This window comes from Muntiacus reevesi, chromosome 3, assembly GCF_963930625.1.
Source record: "Muntiacus reevesi chromosome 3, mMunRee1.1, whole genome shotgun sequence".
NCBI classification, from domain to species: Eukaryota; Metazoa; Chordata; class Mammalia; order Artiodactyla; family Cervidae; genus Muntiacus; species Muntiacus reevesi.
Genome location: NC_089251.1, coordinates 227,167,468 through 227,193,586, shown reverse-complemented (window position 1 = coordinate 227,193,586; position 26,119 = coordinate 227,167,468). Strand labels below are relative to the sequence as shown.

The following is a 26,119-nucleotide window of genomic DNA, read 5'->3' as shown; positions in this document are numbered from 1 at the left end:
TCTCTGAAAAGTCATCATAAATTCACTGTCAATTTATAAGCCTTCATAGAATGCTATTTAGTCTCTTCAGAGCATTTCATCTTTGTGAAGATGCTCCTCACCCTTGACTTTGGAGGCATCCCTCTGTCTTGACTAGGGTGCAAATGCTTGTTCTGTTTCCATAGGTGGCTCTTTAACTACTTGGCCTTAGTCGTTAGAGCTCTCTAGAATTCTGACCTGGTCCCATTCCATCCTTCATTTCTTTGGACAGATTTATCTATTTATATGATGAATACTCCCATGTAATTTACTTTCCCCAAATTGTCTTTGGGAGACCAAAAATGAAATGGTCTGTTGATTCCACCACCCAAGTAATCATAGCTCATTGGTCACTTTGAAATGTCCTTTTAAATAAGACCATTCCCCTTTTGAAAAGGCTTTTTTTCAACAAGCAGCAATGTATGCTGTTGAGATATTGTCACTATATGTCGCACATCATAGTGGCTAAGACTTGTGTCACTGAGTTCTGCTTCATTCACCAGATTCATCTTTTCACCTTGCTTTTCTTTTCACATCATGCCCGAATGATTTTTTCTTTTAACTGATATTCTTACTTTCCTACTCTTATTTCTAGATGGAGTTTGAAATCCCATTTTTATAGTGACTTTAAAAAAAACGTTTTCCCCCCAGTTTTCAACTTTATTAAACATAAAAAAAAAGTTGCGACATAACAGATGCTGAAAAGTATGAGAATGTACATTTCCCAAACTAGTTCTGTATCTGAAACAACCTGAGATTGAATTGTATTCTTACTAGCCTTTGTGATACAATGGGAGAGTATGTTTACAAAGCTGTGGGCACAGTGCCTGCTAGAATACTGTTCAGTGGATGTTAATTGGCTTCTTTTCAGTTCAGTTCAGTCGCTCAGTCATGCCCAACTCTTTGCAACCCCATTGACTGCAGCACACCAGGCCTCCCTGTTCCTCGCCACTCCCGGAGTTTACTCAAACTCATGTCCATTGAGTCGGTGTTGCCATCCAACCATCTCATCGTCTGTTGTCCCCTTCTCCTCCTGCCATCAATATTTCCTAGCATCAGGGTCTTTTCCAAGGAGTCAGTTCTTCGCATCAGATGGCCAAAGTATTGCAGTTTCAACTTCAGTATCAGGCCATCCAATGAATATTCAGGACTGATTTCCTTTAGGATGGACTGGTTGGATCTCCTTGCAGTCCGAGGGACCTTAAAGAGTCTTCTCCAACACCACAGTTCAAAAGCATCAATTCTTTGGTGCTCAGCTTTCTTTATAGTCCAACTCTCACATCCATACATGACCACTGGAAAAACCATAGCGTTGACTAGATGGACCTTTGTTGGCTTCTTTTGTTATTGTTCTAAACACCTGGGTTTCCTGGAGAGGGTGTTTCCCTGGGTTTCAGGGTCCCTAGCATTCATTGGATTGTATTGTAGGATGTCTTAGGTGGGTTCTGTAGTATGACTTTTTAAATAGCTGTTTCAGTATTGCTCTTTAGTTGGACCTGTTGGGCAAGCTTCTGTTTTCTATAGTACAGTGTATGTATCATGGCTTAACCTTTTCTTCACTGTTCTATATAAAGGGAGGCACTGTGTTTTCTCTTTGCCTTTGGAACCAAGAGGAATATTCCCCAGAGGCAACCAAAATACTTGTAACACTGGAAGTTATGGTCATGAGGATTATTTCTGGGGCCACGTGTAGTCTCTGCTTCTATTAACTTGTCAATATAGCTCTCTATTTCTGTTCCTGAGTGCTGACCAGTTCCTACCTGTCAGCCCCAAATAGGCGATACCCTAGGAGGGTCAGGAAAAGAATGCCAGCATCCATCTTCACTTCACCAAAATGCAGATAGCCATGGAAACTCCTGACACTCTCTCTCAGTTAACCTGTCATGTCCCTGGCATCTCACATGGACACTGCTAGAAACCTCCCAGTTGGAGAAGGCTCTTTTTCCAAATGGGTAGGGCTCCTAGTAAACAGCACCAGGATCTCTAAGCTCTAGAGACTTTGACTTGGGGATGGACGTGAGTCAGTATCGTAGGCTGCAGGATGGAAAAACTTGCGTTGGAAACAAATAGAAACATAGTGACACTTTTCTGAGTTTTAAGGTTTCACCCACTGCCTGGGCCTTCTTTACCCTTCCTGCTGCCTCCCTGGCTATGGACCCTCTTGTTTCTTTGGCCAGTCATGTGTATTGCTTATGCAGCCCAAATTTCTGTGGCAAGGTCCTCCTGCCTGTCGCACAGTGACTGCATGTGCAGAATAGTCAGAGAAAAGAGGGAGAAAGCTATTGGAAACTAACACCCCCATTCTTATTCCTTTGCATAAGTACGTAGGCACACATGCACACAGGTATATGTTTGCTGGTCGTCTGACTATATTCAGTCTACTTGTTGTTTCAACCTCTTTGAATTGTTATTCCTAATATTCCTTTGCTGGGGAGATACCGTCTTCTGTATTATCAGAAAAGCTTTTGATTTATTCATCTAGTCATCCATTCATCCGTCCAGTTACCCATCTACTCGTTCACCTGTTAAACATGTACAGAGGGACTGTGTTTGCCATGGCTGCTAGATACCAGGAACTCAAAACCTGAGAGTAATGATTTCTCTTCATTTTTCTATCTCTTTTGTCATTTACAGCTGGAAAAGTATCCACCTACAATGCAGGAGACCCTGGTTCAATTCCTGGGTTGGAAGATCCATTGGAGAAGGGATAGGCTACCCACTCGTATTCTGGCCTGGAGAATTCCATGGACTGTATAGTTGGTGTGGTCTCAGAGAGTCAGACATGACTGAGTGACTTTCACTGTGCCATATACACATACACGTTGAACTTTTTTGTTCTTGGGCTTGCTTGGTGGCTCAGCTGGTTGAGAATCTGCCTGCAATGTGGGGGACCTGGGCTTGATACCTGGGTTGGGAAGATCCCCTGGAGAAGGGAAAGGCCACCCACTCCAGTATTCTGGCTTGGAGAATTCCATGGACTATATAGTCCATGTGGTCTCAAAGAGTCAGACATGACTGAGTGACTTTCACCTTGTCATATACACATACGTGTTGGACTTTTTTGTTTTTGGCCACACCATGTGGCATGCAGGATCTTAAGTTTCCTGATCAGAGATCAAACCTGTGTTTTGCAGTGGAAACATGGAGTCTGAACCCTTGAACCACCAGGACAGTCCCACATCGAAGTTTTGGAGTCAATTCTAATGGCTCATCAGGAGTAGAAATGGGATTGAAAAGATGCATGTTTTGTAAAATGATATTCCCAAGGCATAGAGAGAACCAGAAATGACCTGAAATAACTTCTGTCATCCAGTTTTACTGCATGAAAAGGAGTTTGGTTGAAAAATTGCCAGCTTGGAAAGTGTTCTTTTCCGGCTAAATTCTAGTGAAAAATACCCTGAGTGCAAGCTCTAATGCAATATTGGTCTTTGTTCAACATGAAAGTCTGTCATCGTATCACTATCAATGCAGCATACACTTTTCAGGCAGCAGGGGACAAGTCACGTTATGGTGTGTTTATCCTCCTCCCCAGACCTGGATCCTGGCCACTAACTACCCTTTTCTCCCCTGACTTCACCCACCTCCACCCATAAACTGCCTTACACTTCTCCCACAGGAGAATGGTCACTTCTCACACTCAGCCCACGGGAGAGAATGGTCACCTGCCGGCTTTTCCGAATCCTTGTTTTAATAGTTTCAACTGTTCTAAATGGAAAGTTTCTCCAAATATTTGATATCATCATCCTTTGAAGAGAGTATATACAAAAAATAAATCATTAAATTTCCCTCCTTTTTGTTTTTGGATGGTCCAACATCAGGAATATTTTTTTTAACCTGTCCTTCCTCCAGATGCATAGAGGGCTTAGGATCTCAGCACATAGGCTCCCAGGCCTCAGTACTGCTTTGAATGTCTGTATTTTTTTTTTTTTTAATCTTTATTTATTTTATTTTTTTTTGCTGCACTGGGTCCTTGTTGCTTTGTACGGGGTTTGTCTAGCTGTAGTGAGCAGGGGCTACTCTTTGTTGCAGGGTGTAGCTTCTCATCGCAGTGGCTTCTCTTGTTGTGGAGCAAGGCTCTAGACACAAGGGCTTCATTAGTCTCAGGGCACAGGCTTGGTAGTTGTGGCTTGCAAGCTTTAGAGCATGGGCTCAGTAGCTGTGATACACGTGCTTAGTTGCTCCGTGGCATGTGGGATCTTCCCTGACCAGGGATCGAACCCATGTCCCCTGCATTGGTAGGCAGATTCTTATCCACTGCGCCACTAGGGAAGTATGAATGCCTGTAATATTTTTTTTAACGAAATTTTTTTAAAGTGTTTTTTTTTTTTTTTGATGACCATTTTTAAAGTCTTTGTTGAATTTATTAGAATATTGTTTATGTTTTATGTTTTGGTGTTTTGGCCACAAGGCATGTGGGATCTTAGCTTACTGACCAGGGATCGAACCTATGCCCCCTGCATTGGAAGACAGAGTCTTAACCAGTGGACCTCTGGGCATCCCAGGTGGCACTTGTGGTAAAGAATCTGCCTGCCAATGCAGAAGTCGCAGGAGACGCAGGATCGATCCCTGTGTTGGGAAGATCCCCTTGAGAAGGAAATGGCAACCCCTTCCAGTATTCTTGCCTGAAAATTTCCATAGGCAGAGGGGCCTGTTGAGCTACAGTCCAGCGGTCCTCCAGGCAAGTCCCTGAATATAATTTTAAACTCCTCTTTTCCCCTGCCTTCTTTCTCACTTTCTACCTGCCTTGATCCCTTGCTGTCAGTGTTTCTGTCTTATTTTCTCTTTTATTTTTGCTTCTCATCTCTGTGCTCTTGAAAGCTAGATAACTGTACTTCTTAGAATTGTGTGCAAAATTAGAAGAATACACTCTGATCAAAGGCTCAAGGAAAATTCTAAGGAATAAAGTACAAGAGCCTTGTTGTTTTAAGACTTTTATGTTCTGCTTTTCTGTCCTCAAAGGGTTTTTTAAAGGCCGTCTTCTGTTTCTTAGCTTTCCTTTGCCTAGGTGAAGTGGCTTCATCTGTCTGCAACTGTTCATCAGCGAAGTTTAGGTAGGTCAGTATTTTTCTCAGTGTGGTCTGCAGGACACCTGTTTCAGAATCACTAGGGGTGCCGTAAAAATGCAGGTGTATTGGTCTCACTCCCGACACGTTCAATCAGAATTTCTGCATGGAGGGCCTAAAAATGTCCATCTTCACTAAACAGCCCCAGCTCTTTGTATATTCTAGAGCTTGAGGACCATTGGAGTGGGTGCTGTGCCCGTATTCTTAATCTGAACAATGTGGATGCTCAGTCGTGTCCGAGTCTTTGCAACCCTGTGGACGGTAGCCCACCAGGCTCCTCTGTCTGTAGGATTTTCCAGGCAAGAATACTGGAGTGGGTAGCCATTTGCTCTTCCAAGGAATGTTCCCAATCCCAGGAATCGAACTCACTTCTCTTATGTCTACTGCATTGGCAGGCAAATTCTTTACCGCTGTGCCACCTGGGAAGCCCAATCTGAGCTCAACTTGTATTTGTAGTTGCAAATTTCCACTCAGGGAGACAGAAAGCCTCGTGGCTAAAAATTCTGGAGCCAGACTGCCCAGTTTTACCTCTAACTACTACATGATGTTGGGCAACTCATGTAAACTCACCATGGTTCAGCTTCCCCTTCTATAAAATGGAGATGATAATAGTACCTACTACGTAAGATTGTTGCATGAATATGTAAACAATTAAAAATATCATATAATAAATGTTGGGTATGACTAATCATATTTTTGTATAGTGGCTTTTGTGGTTTGTCCAAAGCACAGTGATTGCTGTTATACAATAAAAATATCCTCCCCAAACACCCTCATACCTAAGCACACATACACAGGCTTGTCTGCCTGGTACCATGAATGACACATCGTGACTTGGCTTCAGATGGTTCAACTGTAAGTCACTGTCATGTTGACTGTTGCCTCTACCTCTTTGAAAGCAAAATACGTTAAGTTTGAAGGAGTATCACTGTCACAGCCTTAATTGTTTTATAGATATTTAAGCCTCAAATTCAGAGACTCATTAGTGTTTCAAACCAGAGTTATGGCTTTGTTTTAAGTTGAGCCAGTGAGATAGGGCTCTTCTATGTGCATTAAGTTATGCAGCAGTTACGATGGAATCCCTTCCAGAATTCTACTGGTTTCCACAGCAACCTGAATTCAAAATAGGCTCTTAGAAGCCTCTTCAGAGTAGAAAAAGCCAGTTTCATTCCTCCTGTAGTTATGGAATATATAGTTTATGCAAAGCATTTTCTAAATGGAACAGTTTTTTCTTTTTACTTATCTTGCCATTAATAATTTTAATGTTGTTGTACTACTGCATTCCTACATGTTTTTTTTTTTTTCTGTATCTCTGAATGAGAGTCTCAAACCTCCTTAAAGTGCTCGTTTTGCTATGAATAGCTAATGTTTCACTTTGTTGTTCATAACAGATGCACTATGTATTTTTGACTTTTCTGACTAATACTGTAGTAATCAGTGTGAGAGAGAGCAACTGTTAGAGGATTCCCAGGTTAGCAAGTCAACCTATTTTTAGTGACAGCTTAAAGAAAAAGCATCTGAGTAAATGCCTGATTTTTGTCAAAGACATATTTTAGCATGTATCTGCCTGAAACGATTCCAAAACTGGAGCTTGTGATCACGGAGAGCGAGTCTTTTCCGGATATCGACTGACTTGGTAATGGCAGGTTTAGTGGTGAGGATAGGCTAGGTTTTCCACGATAACAAGCACACCCGAAAGTCTCAGTGACTCATGACCACACAAATTTGTTTCCCACTTGTGCTTCCTGCTTGTTGCAGGTTTGCTGTAGCTCCTCTCCCGCCATCTGCCCTCTGAGACCTGGGTTGATGGAACAGGTCTTATCTGGAACATTGCTGGCCCTGAGGTAGAGTGAAGACATCCCAGTGAAGCGATTTACTGACTCTTAAAGCTTCTCTCCAGCAGTGACACACATTTCTGCTCACAGTTCATTGTTCATAGCAAATCTCATGTCTGGGCCTGAATCCACAGGTTGGAGACTGTAACTGCCCTGCAAAGCAGTTAAGAGGCTATTCCCTGTGATGTGTATGTGTGCTAAGTCACTCAGTCATGTCCAGCTCTTTGCGACCCTTTGGACTGTAGCCTATTAGGCTCCTCTGTCCATGGAATTTCCCAGGCAAGAATACTGGAGTGGGCTGTCACTTCCTTCTCCAAGGGATCTTCCTGACTCAGGGATCGAACCTGAGTCTCCTCTATCTCTTTCATTGCAGGTGGATTCTTTACCCGCTGAGCCATCGAGGAAGCCATTCCCTGTGATAATAAGGGCTATCACAGCAGGGACATCAAAATTTGGAGATGACAGATATTTTTTTAGGGGTGTTAGTGTTGGGGAGTATGGTATTTAACATTACGGCATTTTTGAGCTTCGTGAAACAGTCCTGGAAGATTTTGTGACTGACTAAAATCCTTGTAGCCATAGGCACTAAAACCAGGTCTCTTAGCACCAGTTTTTTCTGGAATTAGTAGATTTGGTCTCATGGTTTTGACAAATGAGCTCTTTGTACAAGATAGCAGAGTGTTCAGCCTTGGGTTAAAGTGCTTTCTCTTCCATTTGTTTTTGTCCTTTTGATTAATGGTACTTTGGATAATTAAATTAAATAAAACATTTTAATTTCTGATACTGGCACCCAGTGACTGCATAAATGTTTTTATAATTGGTTCTCTGAGGCACAGGACCTCTAAGAAATGAAAATGGCCTGCAAGATATTTTTCTACTGGTAGTTTTTCTATATTGATTTGGAATTATGGTTGTTTAGATTGCATCCAAACTGTCAGAAAGAAGAAAGCTCTAGAAAGAGCCCTATACTGGGCCAGGAAAGACATTCTTGCACCGTAGGGTGTTGTTCATACATATTCCTGAGCTGTTGAACAACTGAGGACAACATCTGAGTCATAGGAGTGGGCATGGACATTCACAACTGATTGTGTGTGACTTTATACCTGAACCATTTCTTTTGTGTGATGTTGCCTCAGGAGACAGCTTAAGTGGTCTGCCATCCGTCTGCTTGTTTCTTTGGGTAGGTGAACTGCAATTGATGCTTCAGGGTCGCTAACCACATGAAGGAATCAGTGGTGGTCACCACATCCCAGTGTCTCAAAGCATCAGGGTTTTTCTAACTATTTTGGAAAACCTGATTTGCTTAGCTAGTGAACTTACCTACAGAGCAGATAGGGAGACAAACAGAAGAGACGTACTGATCCAGCAGACTAGAAGCTTCCATCCTATGGCGTGGAGTCTGGAAATCGGCAAAAGGTTCCATTCTGCTGAAGCAAAGAACCAACCAGTCTCCTGACGTGTCATAGGAGGGGGAGCCTTCTTACTGCAGAGGTATCAGGGCCTTGTGATTTTAAGACATCTCCCACAGTCTCACTGACTCCTTGGTGATGGCGGCATGAAGAGGTTCAAAGAGGACTTCTCTGCACAGGGCATACTTTTCTAAGGGGCCTGGTGCTTGGTATAGCTTCCTCCCGGTTCCCTCTTCAGGACTTCTCTGCTATGTGGACCCCAGGAATTCCAGCGCAGAGGCTCGACGAGACATATGCTGAAGCCACCCCCCAACCCCCGCCGTACCTGAAGACACCCCTCAGATGCTCATTTTTTGTGACCTAGTATTTTCTCTCACTGAAATTTCTGTGTACCTACTGCTTGAGAACATTTACTATTCATAGTAATGTCCTTCCTTCAAATGCTAGCAAAGACTTCAATATGTTTGGTGTGAATTACACATATTCTATCCTGCCAATGCAAGAGACATAAGAGACGTAAGTTCGATCTCTGGGTCGGGAAGATCCCCTGGAGAAGGACATGGAAACCCACTCCAGTGTTCTTGCCTGGAGAATCCCATGGACAGAGAAGGCTGGTGTGCTACAGTCCATGGGGTCACACAGAATCTGACATGCCTGAAGCTACTTAGCATGCATGTGCATGCACATATATTCAATAGTTTGATCTTTTGAAAATTTGTGATCCTTATGTGGTCTGTATATATTCTATTTAAGTGGGGTATATAGTAAAAGTCTGGATTAGGATAGCTGAGTCTTGAGTTTCTGGGTTAGCAAGGATCTTAACGTTTATCTGGAATTCTAGATCCCTGTTCCTGCTAATCATTTGTGCTCTCTCACCTGTGAAGATGCAGCCCTCAGCTGCCCCATGAGTGGAATAATTCTCCTACGGGACTAATTCTCCTTCTGTATTCTTCATTGTATCAATCCTGCATCTATACTTTATAGTTCTTGCCTTCTTTAGCTTTCAGTCTGCTTCCTGTGATCACCCAGAGTGTCTGTCCCTTTTTTCCACTGGAGGCCTGCACATATGTGGGGGAACAATTACATCTTCCTGCATCATCTTGTCATGGGGCCAAGTTCATTCTCTCACCGTTTCTCGCAGGAAATGGGTTTAATCTCCCCTCCCTCTGGTTGCTGCGCTTGGTCTGCGTTCCTTTGGGTCCTTTTTGGTGTCAGGCCTGGAGTGGATGTGGGACTCTCGCTGTGGCTGGGCCAGTGCCGTCCTGGGCTGGGCAGTGTGTTCCCGATGGAAGGAGCACAGGCTTGGCCATCAGACACAACTGGGCTCAGAATCCAGCTCTACCACTTGCGAGCTGTGTGACTCGGGCATCATTTTTCTAATCCCGGAGTCTCAAGTTTATTCCTCTTGTAAAATGCAGACAATAATTCCTAATACAAGCGGTGTCATGAGCAAAAAAGGGGTGACATGCTCCAAGTGTCTAATATCAGGGTACATGTAAGCTCTTGTGTCAGGAAATGTTTGGTTTTCCATTTTCTGGGTATTGTACTTTTGTTTTTATTTTTAAATTGAAGTATAGTTTTTCACTTTTAATTGAAGTATGTTGATTATACTTTTATTAATTCATGATTATATTACATCTGCTTTTTGGTAGACATATGACTCCTATGTCACCCTGACTGGTAGACGTATGACTCCTGTGTCACCATTTCATATAAGTACCGCGCGCTAACCGATTGCGCCACTGGAGCTTCCTGTGTCACCATTTCAAAGCCACATTGAAATGATCTCAAGTCCCAAACTCTTCCTCATGTGCTTTGCAAAACCAGTCTTTCCTCTCCTGTTGAAAATGTATAATAAGTAACCCATGGAGGTAATAACAGCACCTGCATCATAGGTCTGTAGAGTGAATGATGATACACATAAAACACGTGGCGCTATACCTAAAGTACAGTGGAAAGAAGACATGCTAGTGGTAATCTTTACTATTACTAATTATACTAATTGTCTTAGTACAGATTGATTCCATCCTTCCCTAAGGTCAATATTTTTTTTAATTGGAGGATAATGGCTTTACAGTGTTGTGTTGGGGTGGGATGGGGGAGAGAGGCTTAAAAGGGAGGAAATACATACATATATATATATTACAGAGGAGCTAGGAGAGAAAGCAGTCATCCCACTTAAAGAGAAGGAGCTTATGCAAAGAGTTTGCAGCAGCAGCTGAACTTGGTCACCTGTTGGTAAAACTTAGCTCCCCATGGCACTTGACCCAACATCAATACTTTCCTCTAAGAACTGATATAACTTCAATTTTAATCTCGAGACAGTACATTTCAACCCAGGAAAGGCAGATAAGACAGGGCTAGAATAGTTCTCAGAGAGTCTTGTGTCCTCAACCCCAGGTTTTTGTTGCCCTTTTAGCAGATGGCCCCCCTCAAGGAGAAAGATGACTCACCTGTTAGGTAGCAGAGGCCTGTCCCCAGCCCAGCAGAGGGAGGCTGGCCTGATGTCAGATTCCGGGGCAGCCAGATGCTGACCATCTTTCCTTAGTGCCACAGAGGTGTCACTTCGCTTATATGAGGTCTTGCACGTACCAGTCCTTTCCACAGCATGAAATTAAAGACACAGATGTTACTTCTTGCACATCTGCAGCCAATTGTCATTTTGACGTTCTGCCTATTCTCTGGCTCCCCTTTTAAAATAAACTTTTTATGTTAGGAGGACTTTTAGGTTTACAGAAAAATTGTGAAGGTAGAACAGAGAGTTCCCATATTCCCCTGTTAACATCTTCCATTACTAGGGTACCTCTGTCACAATGAATGATCCAATGCATGCATCTGCGCATGCTCAGGCATGTCTGACTCTTTGCATCCTCATGGACTGTAGTCTCCAGGCTCCTCTGTCCGTGCAAGAATACCTGGATTGCCGTTTCCTTGTCCAGGGGATTTTCCCAACCCAGGGATCTAACTCGTGTCTCCTGCATTGGCTGGTGGATTCTTTACCACTGAGTCACCTGGGAAGCCTGAATGATCCAATATTCATACATTATTATGAACTAAAGTCCACATTCTACGCCGATTTCTTAGTTTTGCCTAATGTTCTTTTTCTGTCCCAGGATCCCATCCAGGACATCACATGCCATTGAGTCATGTCTCTTTAGGCTCCTCTTGGCTATGACAGTTCTCCCTGTCCTGTTTTTTCAACCTGCTTTGAGCTACTTTTCAAGAGATACTTTTCCACATTTTTGATAAATGCCTGATGGTGGGTGTTAACAAGGCTGTTAATTTTACTTATTAATCCTTCAGTCAACAAACACTTATGGAGCACTTATGAGACGAAGTAACTGAACCTAACAACAGAATGAAGTAAACTGCCTCTCCCATCCTCGTGTCACTTGGCAATCAATGTGCTAGCAGATCCCTTGGAGATCTTGTTAAAATGCAGATTCTGGTTCACTAGATCCAGGGCAGGGCCTGAGAGTCTGCATTTTTAACAAGCTCCCAGGTGAGGAGCTGACCCCACACTTGGAGGATCAAGACCCCAAACTTGTGCAGAGCTCCATACTAGGTGCCGGTGGGAGCTAGGGCCCTGGGATGGAGGGTGAGGGAAGGATACGTAAATTGTCTATGACCGTTTCTGTCATCAAGAAGTTTGTGATAAGTGAAGTAAGTCAGAAAGAGAAAAACAAATGTTGTATACTAACACATATATGTGGAATCTAGATAAATGGTCCTGATGAGTGGAGACACTATGTCTTCACTTATGGACATGGTGAAGGGGGAGGCGGGAGAGGGTGGGATGTATGGAGACAGTAACATGGAAACTTACATGACCATATGTAAAATAGGTAGCCAGTGCGAATTTGCTATATGACTCAGGGAACTTAAGCCAGGGCTCTGTGACAACCCGGTAGGGTGGGATGGGGAGGGAGGTGGGAGGAAGTTTCTAGAGGAAGGGAACATATATATACCTATGGCTGATTCATGTTGATGTTTGGCAGAAGCCAACACAATTCTGTAAAGCAATTATCCTTCAATTAAAAAACAGATAAATTAAAAAAAAGAAGTTTATGATTCTGTTAGGGGGGAAAAAAGATTGAACAAACCAAAGGGTGAAAAATAAAGCATGAAATGGAAGTTAAGACAGTAAATGGCAAATGCTTCACACCATTAAGATGGCCATTATTTCAAAAAAGCAGAAAAGAACAATATTGGAAAGGGTGTGGAGAAATCCAAAGCTCTTGCATTGCTAGTGGGAATGGAAAATGGTGTGTCTTCTGTGGAAAATGATACAGTGGGTTCTCAAAAAACTAAACATTGAATTGTCATATGATTTAGCAATTCTGCTTCTGGGTATATACCCCCAAAATTTGAAAACAAGGACTTGAGTTTGGGATTAGCAGAGGCAAACTATTATATATAGGATGGATAAACAACAAAGTATATAGCACAGGGAAGTATATTCAATATCCTGTGATAAACCATAGTGGAAAAGAATATGAAAAACAATATATGTGTGTGTGTGTGTATGACTATCACTTTGCTGTACAGCAGAAATTAACACAACTTTATAAGTCAACTATATTTGAATAAAATAAATTAAAAAGGAAAACAAGGATTTGAATAGATATTTACATACCCATGTTCATTGGAGCATTATTATTCATGATTCACGTTCACATTATTCACAAAAGTTGAAAGCAACTCATGTTTATTAATAGTTGAATAGATAAACAAAATCTGGTATATGTGTACAATGGAACACTATTCAGCCTTATAAATTCTGACACATAGAGAACATTGTGTGTGTGCATGCTCAGTCGTGTCTGACTCTTTGTGACCCCGTGGACTGGGGCCCTCCAGACTCCTCTGTCCGTGGATTTCCCAGGCAAGAATACTGGAGTGACTAGCCACTTCCCTCTCCAGGGGATCTTCCCAACCCAGGGGTCAAACTCACGTCTCCTGCATTGGCAGGAGGATTCTCTGCCACAGAGCCACCAAGTTAAGTGAAATAAGCCCAGTCATAAGTGGACAAATATTGTACGATTCCATTCACACGAGGTACCTAGAGCAGTCAAATTCAGAGACAAAGTAGAATGGTGGTGACCAAGGCTCAGGGGGAGGAAGGAATGGGGATTTAGTGTTCAATGGGTACAGAGATTTAGTTTTGGAAGATGAGGTTCTGGAGGTGGGTGGTGGTAATGGTTGCACAGCAGTGTGAATGTAATTGATGCCACTAAAATGATAAACACCTATTTCACCATAATTTAAAATGGTTTAAAAAAGACACATGCATAAGAATTACAACAGGAAGTAGAGTTATCAGGTGAGAAGGATAAGATGATAATAGTAAGGCTTCTCTTATGGACCACATATGACATGCCAGGTACAGGAGCTTATTAACTCATTTAGCCTCCAACCACCACCCTATGAAGCTTATTCCCCATGCACTGATGACAAAACCAAGAACGGGAAATGATTACTACAGGCTGTAACAGTCAGGGAGAAGTGCCTGAGGTGTCTGAAATTAAAGGTGGGCTTTGGAGGAGAAACAGGCTTTACTGGCAAGGGCTTGGGGGGCATTCTAGACAGACAGTGGGAACTGGCTCAGGAAAGACACACGGACTAGATGGGAACAGCTGTTTAGCTGGCATGACTGTGCCTGGCAAGGAGGAGTCATGTGAATAAAGCATGGCTAGAAAGGCAGACCGTGAAAAGCCTTCAATTCAAATGAAGCCTTCAATTCAAGCGAAGCCTTCAATTCAAGCCTATAAGATATAGGGACTTTGTCTTGTAGTGTGTAAACAAGGAGTATCAACCTCAAGTGTTTTCAAAGCCAGAAGGCAACATAAATGAGAAAAGTGAACCAGGGCATTTATCTGGAGAAAACTCTAATTCCAAAAGATACCACTTAGAATAATCAACACATGGAAGCAACCTAAATGTTTGTTGACAGGTGAACAAATAAAAGAAGGTGTGAACACACACACACACACAAAATAGAATACGATTCAGCATAAAATGAATGAAATGATGCCATTTGCAGCACCATGGATGGACCTAGAGATTATCACACCAAGTGAAGTTAAGTCAGAGAAAGACAAATATGATGATCACTTATATGTGGAATCTAAATTATGACACAAAGGAACTTTACGAAACAGAAAAAGGCAGGCATAGTGGACAGCCTGTGGTTGCCAAGGAAAAGGAATAGCGGGGGAGGGATGGATTGGGAGTTTGGGATTAGCAGATGAAACTGTTTAGAGAGTGGATAAACAACAATGTCCTACTGTATAGCGCAGGAAATCATATTCAGTATCCTGTGATGAACCACAATGGAAAGGAATACGAAAAAGAATGTGTACCTGTGTATAATAATCGCTTTCCTGTACAGAAGAAATTAACACAATGTTGGAAATCCACTATACTTGAATAAACTACATTTTTAAAAAGAGGAGAAGTAAAGTGGCTCCGTGCCAGGCGACAGGTGTGGACTGTGGCAAAGTGAATAGAGCTCATCTCACTTAAGACAACGTCTCACGCATAAACCCGGAGCACGTGGGCCACTGTAGGGGTTTCAGGCAGGCACAGATAATACTGAACTGCTCAGGGTGAGGTCCCCACATCCCTGAATTTATGAAGGGTGATGTTGAGGGCTTGTAGGACCTGATATCTCATACACACCTTCCTGGCTGTCTCAACAGTACTAGGAGATTGTGGGTAGAAATGGATGCAGTCTCACTAAGTACTTAAAAATACCTTTAATGTATGACAAAGACTAGTGTAGCTAACCAATTTAGTAGCACCAATGACTATGTTACAAATTTGAAAAAAACATATTCTGCCAGTTAAAATAACGCAGAGCTAATCGGACGCTCACGATGTGCCCGGCGTTTTCTGGACGCTTGGCCACATGATCTCTGTCAGCCCTCGTCACAGCCCGTGAGCTCAGGGCCGACACTGGCCCTGCTTCCAGATGAGGCGGCGCAGATGCAGAGCGAGGCAGAGCCTGCCCCGGCGACTGTGACAGAAACCCAGGACTTGGTGGTGGCTGCCGCAGCACTTCTGATTAACTCTTCCGTTTTCTGAGAGCCACGTAGCTTTTTTTTTTTCATGGCATCAGAATTCAAAGGTAATTTAAGTAGGGGCCACTAGATGTCACCACCCAGCGCTCCCTAAAAAAGAGTCGGGGAACCTTGTGACTCCACCTTGGAGAAAACAGAAGTCTGCGGGAACGCTGGCACTTCCGGTCTTTCCTGTTGCAGATGCCGACGTGACTGGTTGCCCCAGCACCTCGGTCTCCCTCGTTCCCGCTCTCGGTCCTGCCAGGCTGGCTGGCGCTGTCAGATCCCCGTACGCTTTATAACCATAGGGAAACACAAGTGCCGCTGTCGGTTCATAAGTTGGTTCCCCTCTGCCGCCTGCCAGCTCCACGGAGGGCAGGGGGCAGGACTGGCCGAGGGTGGAGGTTGGTTATGTTGTTAGGGTATGTCTGTTTGTGTGTGTGAGAGGGAGAGACAGACAGACAGATGGACAGACATGGACAGTCTGAGTTGTGGTTTCTTTCTAGGTTTGATTAGCCCGGGACACATCCCTGCGGACACCGTCTCCAGCACAGGGCTTGCCCAGACAAACGCCTACACAGAGGGCGGGTCACAGGCTGCTAGCGAATAAGAGAAGCATCTGGAAAGGGAATGAGGGGGGGTCCGGGGCCTCCCAGGGGCAGTGGGTGATGGAGGATATGAGAGAAATGTGCCCTGGGCTCATTCGGAGGGAAACAAAGGACGCAGCAAGGGGCACCGTGCTTCCTTACAGGGAACCTGACCGCTGCCGATTTAGAACCGAGTTGTGCAGTGTACGGGGCTTCCCTGGTAGCTCAGACGGTAAAGCGTCTGCCTACAATGCGGGAGGCCCGGGTTCGATCCCTAGGTCGGGAAGATCCCCTGGAGAAGGAAATGGCAACCCACTCCAGTATTCTTGCCTGGAAGATCCCATGGACTGAGGATCCTGGTAGGCCACAGTCCATGGGGTCACAAGAGTCAGACAGGACTGAGCCACTTCACTTCACTTGTGCAGTGTACGGGTTCTACCGCGCTGTGCATACAAGAACGTGCCAAGATTGAGCAAGTCAGAGTTGTAAAAAAATCCTTCTTCCTCGACCCCAGCATCTTGCAACTAATTCTGAAGGCTTCCTTCTCTACTGTAAACTTCTCGAGACTTCTGTATTTCTATCTAAACAAAGCCAGCAGACTGATGAGTTACATCACTGAGGCAGGAAGATGAGGAGCAGGTTCTCTCAAACATGATGCTCATACAAAAATAGAGCAGAGAAGGGAAAAAACTGCAGGGAAAAAGATGTAAAGTTTTTACTGAAACGTATCTCCTATCTTTGGGGGTTAGAATCTAACAAACATATCAGGAACTATTTTGAAAAAAATGGGGCTAAGTTATGAGAACAGCTGCAGAACTCTTTGAAAAAAATCCAGATAATAAAGCCAAATAATTTAGCTGCATGTCTTTAAATTAGAGGAAGAAATGTTGGTATCAGGAAGAACATCATATTTCGTGTGGGTCCTGGAGATGGAAATTCATTTTCAAAAAATGGAAAGCATGCTTTGTTATGTTCATTAATAGGACGTGTTTTTAAAATGTGGAACATAATAATTGGTGCTCTCAAGAAACTTTCCACTTTTATTAATTCAAATGGAGAATTTCTGCCAAACACATAAAATGCAAATACTGGTTTGCTTCCAATAGGAATACTATTGACATTAGCACTCCCTCTTTACTATGTGTACCTACAGATCTTTCCTTCGTTTGAGTCCTGAGTCATCACCAATACCACATAGAAGGGCAGCAACCTCATTTTGATACTGCTATATTTATTTGGTAAGAATAATAATAGCCATACCGTACATTTGGATCACACTTTATCATATGATTACATTTAATTCTTTTATGAACCCCGTGTGTGCTTTAAGGTATGTGTTTGTGTTAGTCGCTCAGTTGTATTCGACTCTTTGCAACCCCATGCACTGTAGCCTGCCAGGCTCCTCCATCCATGGGTTTTTCCAGGCAAGAATACTGGGTTGAGTTGCCATTTCCTTCTCCAGAGGATCTTCCCGACCCAGGGATTGAACCCAGGTCTCCTGAACTGCAGGCAGATGCTTCACGGTCTGAACCACCAGGGAAACCTATGCTGTAAGGAAGACATTGGTTTGTACACCCATTATCTATCAAATATAATTAATAGTGCTGTAAGGTAGACATTGTTAATTATATTTGATAGATAATGGATGAATAAACCAAGCCTCAGAGAGGTTGATTAACCTGACCAAGACCACAGCTAATTACTGTATATGTTGATTGCAGAGAATTCTTATTCAAATGAATAGATCCCATTAATAAACATTTTGCTTTGTGTAAGCATCTGCAAAATCTTCTACTGCAGATGTGTATTTAGACCATAGTCACTGTGTAACCTTGGCAGTATTTATTGTGCAGAGAAAAAGCCAAACAAATAGATCTTTGATTTCTATTAGTTCCATATTATTTGATACTGTAAAAATTATCTTCCTTTAAAAAATATTTCTAATTTGTTGAATCACAAAATGCCATCATTTTTGTGTGGTATTTGTTTTTTAAGCAAGGAGAGGAGGGAGAAGCCCCCCCCCCCCAAAATAAATCTTCACTGTAAAAATATTGCTGGGCTTCTCTGATGGCTCAGTGGTAAAGAATCCGCCTGCTAATGCAGGAGACACAGGTTAGATCCCCAGTCTAGGAAGATCCCACATATTGAAGAGCAACTAAGCCCGAGTGCCACAAATACTGTGCCTGGGCTCTAGAGCTCCAGAACTGCAACTACTGGGCCCACACTTACTGAAGCCCCTGACACTAGAGCCCATGATTCACAAGAGAAGCCGCCACAGCGAGAAACCTATGCGCTGCAACAAGTAGCCCCCGCTCCCTGCAACTAGAAAAAGCCTGCATGCAGCAACAGAGACCCAGAACAGCCCAAAATAATAAATAAACTGTAAAAAAATTGCTGCATTGTAAGTCAGTCACTTGTAGACTTTGAAACAGTTTTGTTTAAAAAGATTCTTGCTTCCTGTAGGTAGTGAAGGTGCAGGCACATGTATGCCTGCCTGAAGCAGGGAAGGGACAGACGGTGGTAGGAGCCCCCTTGCAGTAGCTCGTGGCACGTGAAGGCTTTGGCCTGCCATGGACCACTCCTTGGAGGGCTTGTCAATGTCAGCATCTTTAGGTCTGTGCCTGGCAGGAGGGCAGAAACCAATTTTCTAAAACTATCTCTCATAAATCTCCCTGTTATCTTTACATCGTCTTTGAGCTGATTTGAAAAGTTCCCACTGACCCTTCACATTAACTTACCTTCTATTCAGCAACCCAGCAGAGCCACATTTCCAAAACTCCTCCCTTCAAATTCTGGCCTGAAGTAAACGTCATCCTCCAGAAGTATTTATACCAGTAGGACTCACTTTTTTAGCTGAGTGACTGCTGTCTTACCAGATGGTGGCTTCGTTCAGGAACATGCACATTTCATCTCCCCAACCGGAGTGTAAGCTTCAGGAGGACAGGATTTGCGGCAGCTTGGGTGTACTTGGAGGGCATTATGTTAAGTGAAATGAGTTAGAGAAAGAGAAATACTGTAGATATCGCTTATATGTAGAATCTAAAAAGACCCAGCAAACTAGTGACTATAACATAAAAGAAGCAGACCCACAGGTACATGGAACAAACCAGTGGTTAAGAGTGTCAGGGGGGTGGGAGTTGGGGCAACATATGGGGAGTAGGAGGTACAAACTTGGGTGTAAGATAGGCTCAAGGATGTATTGTAATAGCTATAAGTGGAAAGTAACCTTTAAAAATGCAAAAATTAAATTTTTTAAAAAAGAAAAATTTCAGGAGGACAGGAAGTGGGTCTTGGGCCCCCTTCTTGCTGCCCATCCCTCCGTCTCCCCTGGGCACCAGCTCTGGACCCGGCCCAGGGTGCTGAGGGGCAGAGGCTGTGGTGATCAAGGCCATGCGCTCTGGGCCTGATTTCCTGGGTTCGAATTCTAACTGCAGGTTACTGACTGTGACCTTTGGCAGCTCAGCCTCTTAATCTGTACAACAGAAACCAGAATGTACCTACTTCATGGGGTGGTTATGAAGACTCAGTGAGATGCGGTGTGCAGAGTGCTTAGGACAGTACCTTGTTGTTGTTTAGTCGCTAAGTCGTGTCTGATTCTGTGATCCCATGGACTGTAGATCACCAGGCTCCTCTGTCCATGGAATTTTCCCAGGCGAGAATACTGGAGTGGGTTGCCATTTCCTTCTCCAGGGCATCTTCCCCACCCAGGGACTGAACTCTCATCTCCTAAATTGCAGGTGGATTCTTTATCATTGAGACAGCAGGGAAGACCAACATGATACCTGGTGTGAAGTAAATATGAGAGAAGCCTGAGCTGTTATTCTTCAGTAAATTATCTGTAAGTGAGACAGGAGACCACGGGCAGAGAGAGAGGAAGAGGCGGCGTGGGACCTCAGACACCAGTCCCCACCATCGTTCTTTTTAATGGCTAATATTTCAATGTATATACTGCATTTTCTTTTCCATTCCTCTGCTGATGGACACTTAGGTTGCTTCCAGTCCTGGCTATTGTAAATAGTACTGCAGTGAACACTGGGGTGCATGTATCTGTTCAGTGATGCTGCTTACCTAGAAAGGGATCCAAAAGTGGAATAGGCTGGAAGCAAATAATGAATTCAGTTACAGATACCCTGAGTTTCCAGTGTCCAGGATGCTTCCAGCTGGAGCCACCCAGTAGCAATAGCAACAGATAACATGTATTGGAAGGATATCATGTTTCCGTTATTGTTCTAAGTCCGTCATCAGTACTAATCCACTTAGTCTGTAGCCACCCTGTGAAGAAAGTATTGTTAGTCCCATTTTACAGATGAGAAAACTGGGTTCAGAGTGGTTAAGTCACACTGCTAGTATGGGATGGTATAGATTCTGGAACTCTGAACTCCCAGATTTGGTCATCACTCTGCGAAGATTCAGGCTTCCCTGATGGCTCAGTGCTAAACCACCCGCCTGCTAATGCAAAGAGATGCAGGAGATGTGGGTTCAATCCCTGGGTCAGGAAGAGTCCCTGGAGAAGGAAATGGCAACCCACTTCACTATTCTTGTCTGGGAAATCCCATGGACAGAGGAACCTGCTGGGTTACAGTTCATGGGGTTGAAAAGAGTTGGACAGGACTGAGTGTGCATGCACGCATCTACGTAGACTCATCCGTGATTTCAGAGGGAGGTGAATCTGGACATATAGATGTGATGAAGCCATGGAAGTGATGATACTGCTCAAAAGGAGACTGCAGTGGAGTGGATGTAAGCTGGAAAAACCCATTTTGCTGGCATAAGGGAACATCATTGTGGAAGATATGGGTTCAGTATAACATGTGACTGGGAGGAAAGATCAAGTAAGAGGGTAATACTTGGTGTGGACTGAATGTTTGTATCCCTCCCCCCAACCAATTCATACTGAAGCCCTGACCCCCAGTGTGAAGATATTTGGAGTCTTTGGCAGGTGATTAGATCATGAGGATGGAGCCCTCATGGTGGTATTAGTGCCCTAATGAGGAAGGATGTGAGAGAAACCCTCTCCCAGCCATGTGCAAGTTCAGCAAGAAGATGTCTGTGTCCAAGCCAGAGAGAGCATCGTGCGTGCACAGCCATGTCTGACTCTCTGCGACCCCATGGACTGTAGCCCACCAGGCTCTTCTGTCCATGGGATTTCCCAGGCAAGAATACTGGAGTGGGTTGCCATTTCCTCCTCCAGGGATCTTCCTGACCCAGGGGTCGAACCCAAGTCTGCTGTGTCTCCTCCATTGCAGGAGGATTCTTTACTGCTGAGCTGCCAGGGAAGCCCAAATAGCACCACCAGAACCCAATAGGCTGGCACCCTGATCTGGGACTTCCAGCTTTCTGAACTGTAGAAAGTAAATGCTTGCTGTTTGAGCCTCCCAGTCTGTTATTTTGTTATGGCAGCTGGAGTGGACTAAGACCATACTCTTGTTACCTGTCCAGGAAAAAGCAATGGGTTTGATGATACAAGGATTTGATATAACATTATGTCCTCCATTTCAGTCACTGAGATTTGTTTAAATTGCTTTTAAATTCCTTGAATTAATGCTCTTTAGAGGTAAGGAGGTGGTAAGTGTGATGATTGAGGGTACATACAAAGAAATGAATATGGGATAGAATCCTAGCTAGACATTCCCCGCCAAGCATGTTATTTAACAGAGCACCCACTGAAAGAGGGTTGAGGTTGCAAAGTACTAGTTATGTCCTGGAGTTGGTCTGGTAGTTTTCAATTAACTTTTAGGGTGGCATAGCCTGGTACCTAAACAAAATGAAGTGGCTGCTAATGATTTATTTTGTACTGCACACGCTGCCTTAATTATACCAAGAGATTTAATGCTCTTAGCTCTGGCTGTGCATCAGAATCCCAATCAATGAGGAGCTTTAAGAAACTGCACACCTATTAGACTCTGCCTGTGCAGGTTTCAGTTCAGTAACTTAGGCAAGGGGTAGAGGAGCAGACTAGTGCTTGTTTTCCCTTTGGCTAATGCATTTTTAAAACAGGTGCGCTTTGGTCAAGATGGTGCAATGACAGGACATTTGTTTCCCACAATCTCATTGAAATGATTTCCCCCAAACAATTGAAGGAAAAATCCATAACAGAGCTGGCAGACAGGAAGGGGTACAATCATCTGATAAGAAAATTTGAGGCTTTTTTGGAAGCTGATGAGATTGGATTTAAAAAGGCAGAGTAGAAAATTCAAAAGGATCTGACACAGCCTGCTGCTTGAGGTGAGTGCCGGTCTTTGCCCTGGAGCTGGGAAGAAACGCCATGGCGCCATCTAGTGGAAGTCTGGAGGAGGCGTTGGAGTGATTATTAGGGTAATTAATTAAGACACTGTTTGCTCCTGCTTCCTCGGTGCCAGGAGTGGGTGTCAGTTTATGTCTTCAGGCTAGAGATGCAAGAACAGTTCTCTCAGTAAATTCTGGGCACTGTCTTGGGGTGAGAGAGCACATTGGCAACAGAGGCGACAGAGAGAAACAGAGGTAACTGAATTTAAGGGGAGTGAGGCTTGCCACGTGAGTCCCACTTTGGTGGACGGGTTGGGGACTTGCTAGCTGCCCACGCACCCAAGTCTTGCTTGGGACTTGCTCATGCACCCAACAGGGAGCCTGGCTGTGGGCCTATCTGCTCACTTACAAGTCGATTCTCACAATTCTGCTAGATAGCACAGGAATTCAGAGGAGAGGCCAACTCTACAAATTGACCTGAGAAGGTGTGTACTAAATAAAATAACATTCTGATCCAGATTTGGCACGAGTGGCCAGTTATTAGCTATATCCAGGGCTGATTCTCTTAGATGGATTCCCCGGGACCTCCACTTACCTGTTTTCAGAGGGGAGATGAAGCAGTGAGCGGAATGGTAACAGGCTCTGTTGGTTTCTGTGCAGTGCCCACAAGTTTCACGTCTGAGCCTTTTAATAGCGCTGTGAGGTATGGGTACTTTTATTTCCATTTTGCAAATAAGACAGCTGATGGTCAGAGAAACAGATTTATTAAAAGTTCATATGGATAATACATGGCAGAGTCGGGATACAAAACCAGGTTTGGGGATATCAGATTACATTCTCTTTCCATTTATCACATGGGTTCTGACTTAATTTCGGCAACTCCATAAACATTCGTTTCTCGAAGACAGAATGGACTTAGGGATCTTTAGGTAGCAGTTGCTCCCTGTGCCAGTGTAATAGCTGCAAAACATTGAGGAGCATTCTCAAATGATGGCTCCTATGCAAGCAAGATGGCAGTGGTGAAAAGGACAGTTTAGTGTACTAATGCAGGGTTAATTTAGGAGTTTGTTTGTAGATGGATGGAGTGTATTAGTTTTCTGTGGCTACTGTAACAAATTGTCAAAAATTTGGTGGCATAAACCAACAGACTTATTTTCTCATAGATCTGGAGGTCGGAAGTCCAAAGTCAAGCTGTCAGTATGGTCACCTTCCTCTGAATCTCTAGGGGAGATTCTGTCCTTTCCTTCTTCCAGCTTCTGGTGGCTCTTGGTATTCCTTGACCTCTTGGCTTATGACTGCATCATTCCAATTTCTGCCTCCATCTTCACATTGCCTTTTCCTCTGTCTCTGTGGGTCTTCTTGTCTGTCTCTTACAAGGACACCTGTCATGGATTTAGGGACTACCCAGATGATGCAGGGTGGTGTCATATCAACAACCTTAACTTAATTGCATTTGCAAAGATCCTTTTCCTGAGTGAGGTTGCAACTAGTGGATTCAGGAATTTGGATGTGGATATATCTTTGGGGGGGGGGGCATGATTCAACCCACTACAGAATATAAATATTCTGTTTTTCATGGTGAAATTAAAAAATGTGTGTGTGTACTCAGTCCTGTCTGATTCTTTATGACCTCTTGGACTGTAGTCCACCAGGCTCCTCTGTCCATGGGATTCTCCAAGCAAGAATACTGGAGTGAGTTGCTATTTCCTCCTCCAGGGGATCTTCCCAACCCAGGGATCAAATCTGAGTCTCCTGCATCTTTTGCATTGGCAGGGGGATTCTTTACCATTGAGCCACCTGGGAAGCCGAAATTTAAAGATCCCTTGGCCTTATTCCCTGTGATGTATATTTATACAACCATCAGCCTTCGTCGTCTCTAGGGACTACATCCGTGTAATTTTTTAAAAAAATTTAATTTTAGTGGAGTATAGCTGATTTATCCCTCCCCCTGATGTTTCCTCTTTTGTAACTGTAAGTTTTGTTTTCGATATCAGTTAAGTCTGTTTCTTTATATAAGCTTTGTAAATAAGTTTATTTATATCTTTTTTAAAAAATTAGATTCTACATATAAGTGATATCTTATGACATTTGCCTTTCTCTGTTGACTTACTTCACTTATTATGATAATCTCTAGGTCTTTCCATGTTACTGCAAATGCCATTATTTAATTCTTTTTTAAATAGCTGAGTAATATTCCATGTGTATGTACCACATCTTTATCTTTCTGTTGATGGACATTCAGGTTGCTTCCTTGTCCTGGTTATTGTAAATAGTGTTGTAGTGAGTATTGGGGTACATGTATCTTTCTGGATTATGGTTTTCTTCAGATATATATGACCAGGAGTGGGATTGCTGGATCCTGTGGTAGTTAAAAGAGTTTTTCTTTTTTTAAGGACTCTCCGTATTGTTCTCCATGATAGATGTACCAACATTTTTTCTTAAACGCCAACAGGTGGCAGCTGCGAGTTTGGAAATCAGAGCTTTCCTTGAGCCTTTCTCGTGCCTGTTTGCATGTGATGACATTTCCTTTGACTTCGTCTCTCCCTTCTTTTCTTCAGCTTCCCAGGCAAAATATTTGGCTTTTCAGTCTTGGAAACTGCTATTCAGAAGAGAGGCAATCAAGCAAAAGAAAACAAGAACCTGTTCTTTGGCTTCTGCATTCCTTAGTAGTAGAAAGGCATGGCAGGTTTACTCAGGTCCCAGTTGGAAAGAAACATAAAATCCTTGGGAAGGGAGTGGATATTGGGCTGTTTATTTTTGAGTCACTCACATTTTTCAGCTTGCAGATGGAAAAAACGGAAAGCCAGAAGGATTAAATAAGGTCACTTGGCAAGCTGTAGGCTGACCCAGCATCCACATTAGCTTTGGAACTCTCTACTTCCATTCCCCGAATCACTTTACATCTTGAGCGGTTCTTACTCTGTTAATCTTGGGTTGTCTGGATAATTGACGGGGGTCTTGACACTCACAGCCAAACTGACACACAGGGGAAGTTAAGCCTCGAATTTGTTGAGTTGGAGCCTCATAAAGTGAATGAGTAAACAACCAAATGCTCTGGTTGTACTGTCCAGGCTCCGTTTAAGCTGGCTAGTGGTATGGTGACTGCAGTCACATGGATTTTCAGAACTGCCATCCTAATTACCATTAGCAGTGCCTTCCTTGAATCCAGGTAGACTGTCTGTATGATCACCATGGCTGGAATCATTGATTGCATGGCTGTACAAGAAAAACAACAACAAACTAGCAGACAGTCTTTCTTCTTCGCTGTGGACTTGCTCCAACCGTTTATCCAAAAGCAGATTGTTTTCTTTGCAGACTTTGAACTGCTTTGAACTTGTTTGCGTGTGCAAACAATCCGGTAGAATGACAGCTATTTGAGGAGCTGGAGTAAATGTTTAAGTAAACTGGGCCAAGGAAAACTTTGCTTCATCTCAGGAGCAACTGAGAGCTCTAACAGGTACTCGTGGGCCGTGTTCCAATGTGAGGCCCACGTGCTAGGCAGTATTGCCAGGCTCCACAGCCCTCCAAGTGACAGACTTATTGAAACATCTCTGTTAGGGGTATTATGGTTTGAATCATTTTATCTATAAATTTAGTACCTGATTCTTTTTTCTTTTTTTGTTAATGCTTATTGAACCTAATGTACGAAGGTGTTTTTTTTTTTTCTGGTAGAAGCACACACGTGAACAACTAGAGGCCACGCATCTTACACCCAAAAAGTTCACATATGAGGTTTCTTCATTTGACCTAATAGTTGCACTGACCTTGTGGTTTATTGTCATGCCTGGGGGAGTTTTGGGGTTACATTTTGACTTGTGTTATCCAAAGGACAAGAACACTCCCGGTGTGTATCTGAGGTAACAAGTCGTGTTGGTACTTATGTTGGCAATCCTGCCTACCAGCCTTTTAGAGTTACTCAGC

The 26,119-nt window shown here is 43.4% G+C and overlaps 1 protein-coding gene across 3 annotated transcripts in view; it reads left to right on the top strand.

The window, feature by feature from the left end:
* The window catches only part of CACNB4 (calcium voltage-gated channel auxiliary subunit beta 4), a 253,916-nt gene that overhangs the window by 72,365 nt on the left and 155,432 nt on the right, over window positions 1-26,119 (top strand). The window lies entirely within an intron of this gene.